Here is a 6,176-nt window from a genome sequence, read left to right as displayed (position 1 = left end):
CGCCCAAGCCTTGAAGACTCTCCTTCATAGGGTCGCTATGTGTCGCCTGCGACTCGACAGCCCTTAACAACAACAAAAACAACAAATATGTAAATCGAAGAAAGGTATATAATATAGTTGTCATAACCCATAATTTTTGAAAAATGAGATGATCCTATAATTAGATATTATCTATATTTTTAATATCAGTATTTCTACTAAATTAAGGACTGTATGGACACAGGGACTGCAAAATATTCCTTTTAGGCTAAATTGACCTTAAAGTATTTGAGGCAAGCAATGGATAAATGCACCAGGACATAAATAAATGACTGATCTTTCATGAACAAAGATTAAGATGAAGTTTTACTGATCTCTAAAATATAACCCAAAAATCTTGGGATCAAAATTGATTTCTTGCAGACAGCTCCATATGCAGAACAAAAAAATGTAAAAAATTCAGAAAAGAGTTGATATGGTGACAAGCGGCTTAACTGATCACACTATTACTTTCTTCCCCAATAGATTTATGAAACAAGCCTAGATATTTGTTGAGTCATGCTTTATAAGGCTGAAAAACATTTTAAACAAAATAATAAAAAGATGATTAAAACTATGATTATCAGAATAATTTATGCATGCATTTCTTACTATACAATCATCCAGAAGATATTATGGAGAACTGGATAATGATTTGATCATGACTAAATCTTTAAACCAGCTGCTACACTTAATTTCACTTTATTAGGTCTATGCTGCATTTATGTACCATTCTTTCTTTTCTGTTATTCAAGCCTATCTCCTTGTTATGTCTAATAAGAGCTTTCTGCTATTTTAATGTCTATTTACTAATTGTTATTATTGTTGTTGCTGTTATGTGCCATCCAGTAATTTGTGACTCAAAGCAACCCTATGTACAAGAGCCTTAATCCCTGCTCTATTCTGTGCCAACCTTATTGTCTCAGATCCATCTACCCCTATTGCCCCAATGACTAAATCGGGCCATCTCATCAAAGGTCTTCCTCTCTTGCACTGTTCCTCCACCCTCCCAAGCATGATGTCTCTCTCCTAGGGCCGGTCCGTCCTTGTAACATGTCCAGTGTATGTTGGGTGAAGCTTCAGAATTCTTGCCTGCAAAAAGTAGCCTGCTTTTACCTTCTCCAGGAAAAACCTGTTTGTTTCCTTAGCAGTCCATGGTATATTCAACACTCTTCTCCACCACCACAGGTCAAAAGCATTAATTCTAGCATCCTTAGTCATTGTCCAGCTCCCTGTCACATAGAAAGCAATTGCGAAGACCGTGGCCTGGATCAGGCAAACCTTAATTTCTAGACTGATATCATTGCTCTTCAGTACTCTGGAGAGGTCTCTGACAGCTGACTTTCCCAATGCAATTTGTCTTTTTACTTCCTGGCTGCTGGTACCAAGAGTGTTAATTGTGGAGCCAAGCAAACTAAAACTGTTAACAATCTCAATCTCTTCACCATCCATAATGATGCTTCCAATTGGCCCAGTGGTGAGAATCATTGTTCCCTTGAGGTTGAGCTTCAATCTGAGTTGAAGGCTGCAGTCCTTGACCTTCTGCAGCAAGCACTTCAGGTCCTCCTCAGATTCAGCAAACAGAATTCTTTCACCTGCATAATGTAGGTTGTTGATGAATCTTCCTCTAATCCTGATGTCACATTCCTTCCCATTCAGCCCAGCCTCCAGATAATCTGTTCTACATATAAATTGAAAAGGCATGGAGACAGAACACATCCCCAGTGTACACGCATCCTGATTTTGAACCATGCAGTGTCTCCTTGTTCTGTTCTGATAACTGACTCCTTGTTCAAGTATAGGTTTTACATAAGCATAATCAAATGTTCTGGGATTTTCATTCTTCTCAGAGTCAGCTATAGATTGTTGTGATCCACATAGTAAAAAGCCTTTGCATGGTCAATGTAACAGATAGACATGTTTCTGGTATGCTCTACTTTCAGCCAAGATCCATCTAATGTTAGCTATACTATCCCTAGTGCCTCAGCCTCTTCTAAACCAGGCCTGCACATCAGGCAGCTCTCTGCTGACGTACTGCTATAGTCATTTTTGGATAATTTTTAGGAGAATCTTGCCTGCATGTGATATCAATGATGCTGTTCTATAATTTCCTCACTCAGTTGGGTCACCTTTCTTTGGAAAGGGAACAAATATAGATCTCTTTCAGTCAGTTGGCCAGGTGTTTGTCCTCCAGATGTCTTGAGACAATTTGGTAAGCACATCCAGGACAGCATCTGTGTGTTAAAATATGTCAATTGGTATACCATTCAATTTCTGGGACTTGTATTTTGCCAATTCCTTCAGAGCAGCTTGAACTTCTTCCTGCATCATCACAGGCTCTTGCTCATATGTTTTTTCATTAAATTCTTCTGTCTCTGCCAATTCCTTTTGGTACAATGACTATGGTTCAGAGCTATTATTCATAGTGCTGCTATGAGTCATCTCAACTTGACAGTACATAACAACAATAACAATTTATAATATGCCTAAAATATTTAATAATTTTTTGGTCTGTACTTCTTTCAAGACATATATGCTCCTCTGTCAATCCATGGCATAATCTAGATAATTTTTGTTTACAGTACGACACTTCAAAGACATCAATTATTCATCAGAATTCTCTAGTAGTTAACTATATATAAATAATTATATTCATTAAGATTCTAAAACAGTAAATAATGTTTTAATTCAGAAAATGCATCTCTTTCTAAGATTTTACTCCAAAGTTTATGCAGGAAAAGAACAAAAGATTATATATTTAACACAATTGATCATTATTATCACTGATGTGTTTAGCTGACTGTGAAACGCCCGGCTCAACATAGCACACTATGAAGATTCTTAATACTATGACCTATTTTCAAAATACACTTTTATAAATGCTTTAAAATTGTGTTAGCTCTGTTATTTTCACTTTAGTATCTGGAAGAAAATATGTGGAGAGTGTAAGAGATTAAAAATAAAACAGCGCTGAAGTGTTCAAATTCAAGTTACAAAGGGGAAGAAAAAATAAGGATCTGAAACGCAAAATAATTGAAAATGAAATTGGCAGTTGAAGCTGAAAGGAAAAATGAAATTAAAAGAGGACAAATTAGCAGGTAGAATTGCATATTGTTTTGTCATTAACGATTGTAAATCATACAGTTCCCTTGACATTTGTCTCAGGAAAACAGCTATTTTCGGCATTCAAACACTGTTACAGGATATAAACAAAGTACTAAAAAAAGCCAAAAATTTTAAGACTAGCCATTTTAAGTCACTAATTTTGCCTAAACTCTGGTGGTGTCCTACTGGGTGTCGGCTCCTGGACTCTGGGTTTTAGCCCCACCTTCAAGACCCACTGAGACTGCAACTCTCCTCTTTTGAATCTGGGTAACTCCATGTTCCTAGTTCATCTAAGTGGTAGCTTTCTCAGCCTTGGTAGGTCCTGTTCTTTTACTGCCCATTGAGCAAAAATCCCATCCTCTTGTCACATCTTAATGGCAACCCATACTCAGAATTGAATTGGTGAAAATCTGACTCTTTGAAAAGCTCCATCCTTGAGACCTAGGAGCTTTGAAAAGCTCCCCTCTTTCACTCTTTGGACCCCAAAAGCCTGACTTCTAGCACTTTTGAGGATTTCTAAAGCTCTCTAGAGATGTTTCATTTCTTTTAGAACACAGCTATAAATTCATTAGCATGTTTCTTGCCTTAAGAAATTTCAAGAGTCGGATATCTTTGTTTTCCTTCAGCTAGATCTTTTCCATTTTATACTAAACTGATGCAGATTTTTAGACTATTAGTTGATTATAGTCACAATTTAATCTCTCTCACAAAGCAATGAGACACCAAATCTTTCATGACCATTTTAGAGCGCATGTCCTTAATCTGTACCAACAAAATTATCTAAAGTTCTGTTTTCACTTTGCGTGATAAATCCATCTATCTTCTTGCATTTTAGTATGAGACAAGGAGAAATCACATAATCCCTTTAAGATCAATCAAATGTTCAAACCAATTACTCAGTTTGATGGAAGTTCCACATTCAAACGAACTTTGACCATAATACATTAAGTTGTCATTTGTTTATTTATGTTTTTTTTTTACTTTTAAATCATTCCAGTTGTTATTATACAGGTAGTCCCCAAGTTATTCACATCCAACTTTAGGTCAAGTATAATTCATAATTATCAACTGCCATAAAGTTACTTATATTAAAAAGTGGAGGCACGTTTAAAAAATGAATTAAAATCACTTCCTTCCAATTTTCATCACATGTTCATCATTTCTTTTAGTATTTTACCAGAAGCATATTCAATGTCCACATATCTGATAACATTATCTTCAAACAAAAGGCAAGTGGTACAAGCCTACCAGGAGAGGCAGTCTCTTTTTATTGGATTTATCATTTATGAAAATCCAATGGAGGGTCAGCTATGAATTAGTTCTGAATCAACAACCCATAACAAAAGTAACTATTCTAAAATCACTTCCATATTTAATGTATTGTAGGAAACTGGGTGAAAATTAGTTTTAGCTGCATTCCAAATTGACCGTTTGATAGGCCGATTTTAGAGTATCACTCTTACCCCTGCCTGTGTGCTTTTCCTTTCTTGCTTCAGTGGTTTATAATTAAAAATTAACTTCTTTTCAGGGTTTAAATAGTAACATAAATATTAACCTTCATTTGTGTTCCCTAAAACAGAATAATGAGAACTCAGTTTTAACACACAGATAGGAAAATCCATCCTCAAATAATAGTGAGAATTGGTCTCAATCATACCCTGAATTACGCATAGATGACTCTGGGAAAACAAACACTATTTTCCTTATTAAAAGGTCTTTTCAGCTCAGTGTCTTAATGGTAAGGAGTTGGACTGCCCACCCAAAGGCACACAATTCTAATTCAGCAGCTACTCTATGGGAGCAAGATAAGCCATCTTCTCCCCTAAGATTAACTGCCTCTGAAAAGCCCCTAACGGGTCACTTGTGAATCAAAAATTCCAGCTCAATGGTGCAGGATAAAAAGTTCATTCTCCAAGCAGACAACTGAATTTGGGAATTTTTTTTTACCCTCTTACCCTTTCTCTAGAATAAAAATAAAAAACTAAAATTTTATTCCATCTAATTTTAACTCAAATTAACTCTCTTTCAGGATTCCAAAGCTATAAATCACAACAGTAGGAGATGTGCATCTTGTTTGTCGTTGTTGTTGTTGTTATGTGTCATCAAGTCACCTGCAATCCATAGCACCCCTATGTACAACAGTTCTGAATCCTGCACTGTCCTGAGCCAGTCTCACTAATTCTGACACACCTTCCTCCATTGCCCCAGTTACTGTATCAATCTATATCACCAGGGTCTTCCTCTCCTGTGCTGCGTATATTACTCCCACTAAATTCCTGATGGATTCCGACCTCTATTGTGGAGATGAGATACCTTTAAGTTATCAGTGCAATTCAATGCAAGCTAAACCAGTATATGATAAAGCTCTTGCTTTTTACCCCATGTCTACCTCCACAATTAGATTTTCCAGCAGTTAGCACTCACATTGAGGCAACAACCAAGCCTAGTCTCTGGTACCATATTCTGCTTAGTTATCTAATAGTGTAAGTATGACGGAAATATAACAAGTTTTGTGTTGGCTTTATTATATTTTTTAATAAGTAAGACATACCCTCCACCACCAGTTTTTGTTGTTAGGTGATATTCAATCAATATTGACTCATAATGTCCCTAAAAATAAAGATTGAAACTCTGCTCTGTCCTGTGATATCCACATAGCTTTGTCATGCTCAAGCCTATTTTTGGAGGCTTTGTGTGAATACCTCTCACGGAGGTTCCTTCTCTCTTTTACTGACCCTCTGCTTTTCCAAGTCCTCTGTCTTTTTTCCAAGGACTGACACTCTTCACAACATAGCCAAAAATATGTTACCATTTTTGTCTCTAAGAAGCATGCTGGTTGCATTTCCTCAAATTCCTCTTCTTTTGGAAATCTATGATATATTCAATATTTTCTTCAATGCCACATTACTTCTTTTTCAGTCTTCCTTAGTCATTGCCCAAGAGCAATGTTGTCTTTCTGGAGACTAAGGTGCATTTGATACAGGCCATAGTCTTCACAATCTCTTGTTATGCATCAGAGAGTTGGAAAATGACCAAGGAGGATAGAAGGAGAA

The sequence above is a fragment of the Elephantulus edwardii genome, unplaced genomic scaffold (assembly GCF_000299155.1).
Source record: "Elephantulus edwardii isolate Elephantulus edwardi_28Jun2011 unplaced genomic scaffold, EleEdw1.0 scaffold00487, whole genome shotgun sequence".
Taxonomy (NCBI): domain Eukaryota; kingdom Metazoa; phylum Chordata; class Mammalia; order Macroscelidea; family Macroscelididae; genus Elephantulus; species Elephantulus edwardii.
This window is presented reverse-complemented; position numbering follows the sequence as displayed.